Raw genomic sequence first — 10,729 nt, 5'->3', positions numbered from 1 at the left:
GTAAAAGGGCTATAGTCCAGACTCTCCAAATAATAATTTGGCATGTTTCCATATTTTTAATGTTTACTTTGTTTAGAATGATACATGCAGGAGCAAATATTTTTCTTCCTGGCCATTCTCATCTTAAAAGATAAACCAAAAAGTGATTTCTGTTCTGGAATGCATCTTTGTGTACAGTTATAAGGGTAGGAGAAACAGATTCTTTTTCTTATTTACTGATTATTAGCGAAGACAGAGCATGTAGGAAATTATTCTTTTAAAGATAATTAGTGCTAGTAAAAAAAAAAAGATTACTTCCAAATCAGATCATGGATGTTGGTTATTACCTTTTTCCTGATGCCCAAAGTTATAATTATTGTCACATCGAGGTCTGTAGGCTGGCATTCCCAAAGCGATGTCAGAGTGAAACCTGACTCCTCATTTTACTCAGTCTTTTTGTTCTGCATCCTGTAGGGGACCCATCTTGTAGCTGTCTGGAAAGCTGTGCACACTGGATGTGTGTTACCCATGACTAGTTTTCTGTGGCTCCCTTGGAAGTAATGCCTTTCAACAATGCGGCCTTAGGCTGACAGGAAAACAGACTAAGGAGCTTGCTTCTTTCTGGATGACTTTGTCCTTTTAGAATAAACTTCATGAAAAAGTACTCCTTTCCTACCTCTAAGTATACCTTACTGAGGGTAAAGGCTTTTGATGTCATTTCTGAGCTACCATTAAGAGCTCAAGGGTAACAGTCATCCATGTAATGAGTTTTACCAACTCAAGTGTCAACCCCCATTCAGCTACCCTTCCTGTATGGGGGCTAAGCATATACTTCAACTAATTTCAGAATTGATAACTTAGCCACTTACTATGACATTCAAAGCAATATTAAAGTATTTCTTATCAGTTTTGTGTATAATGTAGTTTGAATTTTAGGAGAACTGTATTATTCCAATATTGCTCCCAGTGGAGTATAAAGCAGTCTGAGTTTACAGGGTTCCTTCTAGTTTGCATAGGATATTCTTAAAAATGAGGAGCCATGAGCTGAATTCTTTTTGTTGTTTTCTTTTTTCCTCCTTAAATTTAGTGCTGAAAAAGTCCTGATTAAGAAAGTAATCTAGTCAAATATTTTTTGTTTTGGGAAAGGCTCATTTGCCTTGGAATTGTCTTTGAATTGCTGTGTTTTTGGGAATTTATCACTGATCTGAGGAGAAAGGGACAGAGAAAGAAATACGCATTGCAACTTTGTTTACTACTAGAATCATAAGTGACAACCCAGGATTGACTATGGGATATTCTGCATCTTTAGTCTGACAGGGTGCAACAGTCCTGTGGCTATACAGACTTCACAGTTGTCATTTATACCACAATCTGTGGCCTCACAGATGTTGTGGTTATAAATGGAGACAGATCGTGTGCAAGACGCCCCACTCCAGTGACAACCTTTTACTTTTACGCAACTTTTTACTGCTGGAGCTGAAGGACCTTAGCAGTCCTTGCGCACTTCACCCCAGTTAAGAACGGTCATATGCTTTCCTGCTAGTTGTTAAAGGCTAGGTTTAGATCACCACTGTCCTGCATCCGACCTTGCAATGACTTAAAAAAATATTCTTGACCCAAAAAATTAATTCAGAGATCTGAGACATCTGGGCTTTGTGCAGGTTTAGGAACAGAGCGAAATAGGTGTCTCTGGAGGATAGTTCGATGCTCTTTAAGTAGCTGCTGGTCTTAGATGTTAGGAAACATTGCTCCAGGAGCAGGTCTGAGCTGCTGTCTTAGTGCATCTGATTTGTGGTTGTGCATAAAATGCCTTGAATCCCTTGGGGAAGTAATGCCCTGGACAGGGCTGGTACCTGCTTAAGAAGGACTAAAAGGCAGTGGTGTGGTGCCAGGAACTGCCTTTAGTGAAGTAGGCAGGTGGCTGCCCACCCCAAGAGGGAGGAGGCTAAGGACCTTCTAAGCCTGAAAGAGTCCAACTCACTGTGCCATTCTGTAGAAGATGTCATAACCATGAGCCTACAAACAAGGCTATGGAAGAGCTTTTATCTGCTATTATCTACTATTCTAGTAAAATCAGACTAGAGAGGAGACCTGATCCCATTACCCAAGGATGAGCATTTCCCTTGTGTGCCTGGCTGAAAGTATTAGTCCTTATGTGTTGCTTCTAATTATGTCTTCAGAAAAGCAGACCAGTGAGGGAAGAGCTCAGTGTGAAGATTCTCATGTGAAATTCCCACAATATTGTGGAGTTCAGCTATGGTGTCTTGGTATACACCAGAATCATCACTTGCTTGTACAGCATTACAGGTTAGATCTGCTAATAAATCTCCCACACAGGGAAGGGATTCACTGCCAGCCATCAAAATTGCTTCCCCAGAGCAGAGCTGGCCTTTCAGCACTCTTGGGTGGCAGCATTGAAAAGTCACCTTAGACAGGAGAGGTACGTTTGGGGTGAACCGGTTGCTTTTCAGAAGAGCTTGAGAGCATGCTTCTGTTTAAGCCTGTCCAGCACTTTCCTTAGTAAACCAATAAGTATATATAGATGCAGATGGTAAAACACTGTTCTGTGCTGGTGCTCGGCACACTGCAGTACTGTTAATTAAGCTTTGTTAGTTTGATGTCCAGTTTTTCTGACATAGGTTTTTTGATCTACTCTTGCAGAATTCTAAAAGCCTGCCTTTTTTATTTTTAAGTGCAAGTGCATTTAAAAAAGATTTTCATAATTTCTTTGTGTCCAGCTTCTCTAATAAGATTGGACAGATTCTCACAGTTTCTGTTGCTAATATGATTCCTGGCAAATAGAGCAGAAGGTTCAGGAGAACAAAAGAAATGATCTAATTTTAGTAATGGTGCAGACTGAGTCTGTCATTTTTCTCTCTGTTATCCGCCTACCCTTTCTGAATGTCAGAACCTCTCCCAGCACTGCCTGTTTTCAGTTTGAATTGAATTCTTGTTCTTCCTCAAGGACTGGGCATGATGGATTTTTAGATACTCCTCTGAACAGAAAATGGAGTATTTGAGCAGCTTATCAGTGAAATTTTGACTTGTCACAGGTAATTTGCTAAGAATGAACCACTTCTAGTGAAGTTGTTTTTGCAAATTAGAAGACCTTATACCTGAAATTTCACTTAATATGTATGTCCAATTTCTATTACCCATTTTAAATCTTAAATTGAAGCTTGAGTCTTTGACTGTATAAAGACAGTAAAGAAATTTAGTTTCTGAAAGACAGAGGTTGCATTTAGTGTAGTAGGTCTGCTTAGCTAGGAAGGTGCTCAGACTTCTCTCCAGTGAAGTTCTTTAGCCTGTGCATAATTGAAGTATGAGAATTAACATAAAACATATTCTTTCAAAGGCAGTGGAAATACTAACATGTTTAAAATTGAATATATGCTTACAAACTTTGCTAGTTTTGGATCTCGGGGGGATTGTTCTGTAGAGCAACAATTTAGTCAACCTTTATTCTTGCGTTCTTGGTTTGGATGTGAGAAATAAACAGGCTGTATTTGCAGCTTGGAAGAAGAAAATTACAGACATCTGATGTGCAGAACTGGACAAGAAAACAAAGAGTAAAGAATAACATGGTTTGAAGTGAAAGTTGCTTAAGCAGTAACAAAATGCAGAGGACGTCCTTTCTTGGATGTTAATGTATCGTGTGTACAACAAAAATACTGTTGTGGTTAGAAATAAATTACAATTCAACATTGAGAGACATAATATATTACAAAATGAAAAATAAAGCCAGCCTAAAGATTAATTTTGTTCCTGAGAAGGTCTACTTAAATAACCTTGTCAAACTTAATAAAAAATGTGCAGTCATTTTTCAACATAAGTCATCCCTTAGTGTGTAGCTCCAGTTTGTTTAACTTCATGTCATCTATATAGAAGGGGGCAGGCAAACACTGCAATTAAATCTGTCAAACTTATAACCATATTCATGTTAAAATAACTTCTATGATTGATACAACAGACCACACTATTAGGCCTAAAACTTGGCTTTGGAATACACTTGATGTACTTCAGAATAGTATTTTCATCCGCAAATGCTCAGTAAATAATTAGGCAGACCTCCTCCCCTGACTTACTTGACAGATGTAAAAACTAGGCTGAATGATTTTGAGATGGGAGGAGCTTTGTGTCTTTAGGAGTTGTATCTACGTTGTTTTTTCTGAAGTCATTAGGCCTGAAAAAAATGAAAGTTAAAACGTATTCCAGGAACTGGAGCTTACAAAAGCCCTCTGCCAAACAGGCATGATTTGCAATGAAATCTCCCTTATCTTGACCAAGCAGCTCATCATTTAACCAGGAAATGGAAGGGAAGGACCATTCTCTCTCCATTCCTGTTTCCCTTGCATGAAGAGGTTTGAATGCTTCCATGCTGAGGCTCAGCTGAAGTGTTCCATCTGGGACAATGTCCAGCCTGAGGGGCTGGACGCAGCAAGTTGGATGGTGGTGGGGAATGCATTGCACCATGCAGTGTGAACAAGAGTCAACTGCCCCCTTTCATCCTCTCCATCTCCTGCCATGGTAAATGCATACATAGCTGCCAGCCTACCCCTTCCCAGCAGTGCTCAGTCTTGCTTATGCCTTACCTCCTTCTGCCTGGCCGTTACTCTCCTTCCACCTGCAGTCATGGAATACCACAGTGATTAAATGAATGTTCATGAAATGCTGCTGCTCAGGTGGAAGAACAGAAATGGACCAGAAGATCTGGGGGTTGCGGAGACTTTTCCCCAGAGTACAGGAAAATCAGCTCTCCCAGGCCTCGCTGCTGGATGTTCATAGCTCTTGTTTGTCACGGGATGATTTTCTGGCTGGTCTAAGGCATCTGTACCCCTTCTGGGCCATGTTCAACCACCATTTCAGCCAGCCCCTCCCACTGCTATCACAGCTCTTATTGGGGTGCTAATACTGTGGTGCTGTGGTAATGATGTCTATGTTCTTGAGGCACATTAAGAAGTCTGGCACATAGCCCATGACTGGAGCTCAGATTCTGCAACAATAATGTTTATGTTGGCAGGCCTTCAAGCAGAAACTCACATTCACTCCAGCTGGCTGGTGTGATTCTAGCAATCAGTTCAGCTTTTCCAGTGGCAAGAGTTTGTTGATACAGCTTGTTGCTCTTCCTGTGGCAAAACACATCAATAACCTGGGAAGAGAGCTAGCTAGGCAGTCACAGAATCACAGAAGCTTTGAGGTTGGAAGGGACCTTTGGAGGCCATCTGGTCCAAGCCCGGCTCAGAGCAGGGTCAGCTACAGCAGGTTGCTGAGGGCTGTGTCCTGTCAGATTTTGAATATCTCCAAGGATGGAAACTGACATTCTGGGCAACCTGTTCCAGTGTTAGACCTTATACCCAGTAAAAACTTCATACGTTTGAATGGAGTTTCCTGTTTCAATGCATATCCATTGCCTCTTGTCCTCTCACTGGGCTCTGCTGAGAAGAGCCTGGCTCTATCTTCTTACTCATTCACATCAGGTGTTTATATACATTGATAAGATTCTCCTGAGCTCCTTCACACTAAACAGTCCGAGCTCTTTCTCATACGAGAGATTATCCAGTCCCTTAACTCTCATCCTGGCCCTTTGCTGGACTCATTCCAGTGTGTTCATGTTTCTTCTATGCTGGAGAGCCTAGGACTGGATTGAGCACTGCAGATGGGACCTTAGCAGTGCTGAAGAGTGGAGAAGGGTCACTTCCCTTGACCTGCTGAAGACCCATTGGCCTTCTTTGCTGCAAGGTCAGCTTTCTGGTTCATGGTCAGCTTGGGGTCCCCTAAGACTCCCAGGGCTTTTCTTGCAAAGCTGCTTTCCAACTGACTATTCTCAGCCTTTGCTGGTACTTGGAGTTATTCATCCCTCAGTGCAGGACTTGGCAATTTTCTTGGTTGAACTTGGTGAGATTGCTGTTTGCCTGTTGTAAGCCTTTATAAAGAACTACCCAGGATAGAGCTGGAGTGATGGAGATATAAATACCTGAGGTTCTCACAAGATCCACATATTGTTAGTTGCCTTATTTTTTAACTCATGATCCTCATATCTGTAAGAACCTGTCATCAGGATCTTACCATCATCAGGATATTATCATCATGAGCTCTGGAGGCTGTCAGAAATCTGAGATGAGGACAAAAGCAATCCATACAAAGGTGAGCTTTGTAAGTCTATGAAGGAGAAAGGAACTGCAGTTATTTAATTCTCCATGTTATAATCTGAGTCCTAAAATTTTGTTTAAATGATAGCAACTTTGCTCCAAAATAAATGTGTATAAATGGAATCCTGTTGGTTATGAATGAACCACTTATTTTCTGTATATTTATATAACTGAAATTCATAGTTTCCTCTTTATACTGTGTTTTTTCTGGAAGGTTGTTCTTTCCAACAACAAGGCCTTACCGCCTCTGCCCTCAGCTCACCCATGGTGACGAAGTAGTGTCCATGTTGTTTCCCGAGTGTACAAAATATAGGAAACTGCTGGCTATGAAATGTCACTGACTGGAATCACCAGAAGATTGAAAAATGTTCTGAATATATACATTTTTTTTCTTTGCCTTTAACATGGTGCCTGTTATTTTGGGGACAGAGGGACCTAAAGCCTCACAGAGCAGTCTGGTAGAACTTTCAGTTTCTTCCTTTGCTTTTGCCATTCACATTGGACAGTCATCAATTCACGATGTGAATATATGCCCAACTGTGAAGATTTGTTACTTCAGGCCCTACCTTGAATCTAGACTTTCCAGTCTACAATGGATTTCTCAGACAGTGCATTAAGGACATCAGAAGCATAATCCTGGTTTCTGGGGAGTCAGTAATGAATATGCTTTTATGCTTTTGTGTTGGAGGCAGCTTGTATTTTCAGCCCATTTGGAAGTCAGGAGTACCCAGTCCTGTTCTTTTATCCACGCTGAGAATTCTAAGCACATTCAAAACCCTCTACCTCCGTTTCTTTACCCAAACTCACTGAGTAATTTTTAACAGATAAAGATAACCTACTTTGAGTTTACTACTTTGGTTTGAAATTGCTTTGGTTTCCTTCAGGTTTTATGCTGCAAATTTATCAATAGCACCAAAAATTAGATTTGACAAGCTGGTAAGAAACTAGAATATCGACATTATAAAGACAATGTAGCAAAGAAAGGAAGTAGAAATGTTGCTAAAATTAATTTTGGATATTTATAGTTAATCTGCTCACTTCTGCAGGTCATGGCATAGGGTCTTCATGGCATGGTAGTATGAATCTCTTTGGGTGCAGAGAAGTCTGGACTGCAGATACTAACCCCTCAGCTCCATTCCTTGCATGGCCGGCTGTAGCTGAGTGCCTTGCCTGGGACTGCCTTGCTGTCTGCATGTCCTGCAAGTACAGTGCCCTGCACCTTTCCACTGGGATGCTTTGAATCAGAGGGTGAAAGAATGGCCTTCTGTTTAAGTTACCAGACTGAGATGCTTCCAGGATAAAAAGTGGACATTTCTTTAAACAAATGGGGTTTCATTTAACCTTCATTAAAACTGGTAACTTCAGCTTTCCCTCTGGAAATTAGGTACTGTCAGGGTAAGCTGGTTGGATACCAGGTAGTTGGAGGGAAAACATAATTATTAAAAAACCCAAAACCCAAATCCTGCTTCATAAACAGTGTTCATCTCTTGTAAGTAAGTCAGAGTTGCTGCAGAAAATGTAGTGGTAGTCATACTAACAATGGGCTCTGGTTTGCTTCATAGATCCTGTTAACATTTTAGACTCTTTCTCCCCTTTTTAAAATTTCGATTTTGAAGTCAGATGATTCATGCTAGTATGTTTTTCTTTTTGCAGTTAAGACACTGGGCAGCAGCTTTGGGAAGCCGTGGTGGTGAGTCCAGATCCTCAGGTCTCTAAAGGAAGCACCCGTGAACCGGTCCCTGGGATTAAGGAGGAAGCAGAGGTTTTAATGAAGTAGACTCCATTCTTTGGAGGGGTGACTGGAGGTACGGGAAGCTCCTGTTGCTTATGTGATTGTTGCTAATTACTGTAATTGAACATCCTCATGACCAAAATATTTGGTGCCTGAGGTAAAGCTTGATTGCTTCTGTCCTGTTTTCAACTGTCTCTTGGTGCCCTCTCGAGGTAGGAGATCAGCCAGTTTTATTTGCAGTTTTACAGCAGCTGGGACTCAAACTGGAAACACAGACCCTGGTGAAGAAGCTGAGAAATTGAAATTGCTGTTTGCTTAAAAAAAATAAAAAATAAAAAATTTGCTGTAAATTCGTGCAAAATCGGATTGGGTTTTTTTAGTTCAATTTAAAAAAAGTACATGAATTTCTCTGTGTCCAGCTTTTCTGTGAGATCAAGCACTAGAGAGACACAAAAAGCGCAGGGGATGCTACTTCATAGTGCCTGAGGCCACAAAGGTGCATATCACTGCAGTGCGAACAACAGATCATCGCAAGGTGTCATGGTTTAAACCGATCCACACAGCTTGTCCACTCACTCCCCCCCTTCTTGCCCTCCCCCTGCTCCTGGAGGGACAGAGAGGAGAATCGAAAAGAATGCAACTCCCACGGGTTGAGAGAAGAACAGTTTAGTAACTAAGGTACAACACAAATCACTACTGCTACCACCAATAATAATAACGATAAAGGAAATAACAGGAGGAAAGAATACAACACCTCAACACCAGCCGACCAATAACTCGCCCCACTCCCCCCAGCCAAGCACCGACCGATACCTCGTCCAACCCTGCAGTGAACCAGCCCTTCCGGGTAACTCCCGGTTACATCCTGGGCATGACATGCTGTGGTATGGAATACCTCTTTGGTCAGTTTGGGTCAGGTGTCCTGTCTCTGCTTCCTCTTGGCTTCCCCTCCTCCCTGGCAGAGCATGAGACTCAGAAAGTCCTTGGCCAGACCAAACATTTGAGCAGCAACTAAAAACATCGGTGTTATCAGCTCTCTTCCCAGGCCAAAAAAATGAAAACATAGCACTGCACTAACTACTAAGAAGGAGAAAAATAACTGCTACTGCTGAACCCAGGACACAAGGTCAAAGGAGGAAGGAAGCACATTTCCCACAAAATGCTCTTATGGCCTTGAAGCTGAGCACAGAATGCAGCAGGAAATGCTGACATGTTTGGAAACTAAAATGGATTAGGAAACCTTGACATATTAGAAGGGCAAACCTTTGGGCTCAGGTCACCTAGAGGATATTGTGCTTGTGGGGAAAGTCTGTGAGCGAGGTGCCTGTCCTTCCTGTTCGAGGAAGCCAGGTGCTTTGGATGTGATCACCACCGTACTGTGAAAGACTGCAAACTATAGGTTTCTCTTTAAAAGTGACTATGGGGATTTTGGTCTTGAAATATCTCTTGCCAGGTGACAGCAGATTTTCCTTCCAAAATGCCTCATCTTAAATCCATCAAGGACTGGCAATACTGTGGGTCCTCAAGAGTCAGTGGGATAGGGTTGATGCTGGGTGTTTGGGGCAAGAACATCCTGTCTGAGAGATCAGCACGCCATCGGTGCACAATTATTTACGGGTAGTTTCCCTTAGTGCGGAGCAGGATGTATTTAATCTCACCGTACAGCCCCTGCGTTCACCTTTTCACAGGATCCTGAGTCATTCCAGGCTGTTCCTGTCTGATCCCATTCAGTGCTGGCATGGGGGTTTCAGGAGTATAGACACGGAGGAAATTGCTGTCTGTATTTTGTTAAAGTATGCGTCCTTAACTTTACTTGTTAAAGTATGTGCTCTTTCCAAGTTCCCAAACAGCAGCAGTCACTGTGAAATCTGCTATGTCCCTTTGACCAAAAATTTGTTTCTTTGTTTACAGTATAACCTTCAGACTAGATGAACACAGGCTGCTCCATCTGGACTTAGTCTGAGAGTGAGTGGAGGCTGTGGCACCCTGTGGAGGTATTACACTCACAGAGTGTGCACCTTCAAGGCCCACCAACATGGTGGGGCAATGAATGCAACTCTGCTTGGCTAAGTGAGTGGTGTGACACCTTTTCGCCTCCTGATAGCACAAAATCCATGATTTTCTGAGGCACCTGAACCAGTAGGTACCTGGGGAACAAGATTTTCTTAATGAAGGGTTTTGTTTTGCTCTGATTTTCCTCTGCTGCTCTTACATACCATGGACTTTGTGAATTAGTCACAACAGCCCCTCTTCCATCCCATCTTTTATGTTCAGCTTCTAGAGTTTGGAAGGCTTTTAATGTGTTGATTTTGTGTCCAACTTGGATACATTGTAAAAGTTTTTTTTTAACTATCTCTGCTTCTCATAGAAAACTTTTGATGGGTACAGTTGGAAATAAATGTAAAAAAATGCTGAACAACATGCTGGATCTGCAGGCATAAATGCCCTCCACAGACCTGCAAATTGAAGACTCAAAGCTCCTGTTATGTTGAAAAGAGGAACACTTGGGCTCAACAAGGGGTAAGATGTTAATAACACCTTTGTTCACTGTTACAATAGGGAATAGCTAAATGTGGTTTGGGGTTTCTGCCAAGTTAACCTTGACTTACTCCCATTCTCAAAAGTACTGCTAAGAAAACCCTTAACTGTTATTAAAGATAAAGAATGAAAAACAGTTAATACTTTTCATTTTGAATGCTGTATTTAAAGCAGAAGGTTTTATTTAAAAAACATTCTTTTTTCTCTTTGCCTCTTGCTAGACCAAGGGCTTTAAAGAAAATTCACATTTTATGTGGCGTTAACTTTGTGAGTAAAAACCAGTTATCTTAGATGGTTTGAAACTGGCCCTGTCCTTAATATTATTGGAGTC

Source organism: Lathamus discolor, chromosome 6, assembly GCF_037157495.1.
Source record: "Lathamus discolor isolate bLatDis1 chromosome 6, bLatDis1.hap1, whole genome shotgun sequence".
NCBI classification, from domain to species: Eukaryota; Metazoa; Chordata; class Aves; order Psittaciformes; family Psittacidae; genus Lathamus; species Lathamus discolor.
The sequence above is the reverse complement of the archived record's forward strand: the minus strand, read 5'-3'. Positions refer to the sequence as shown.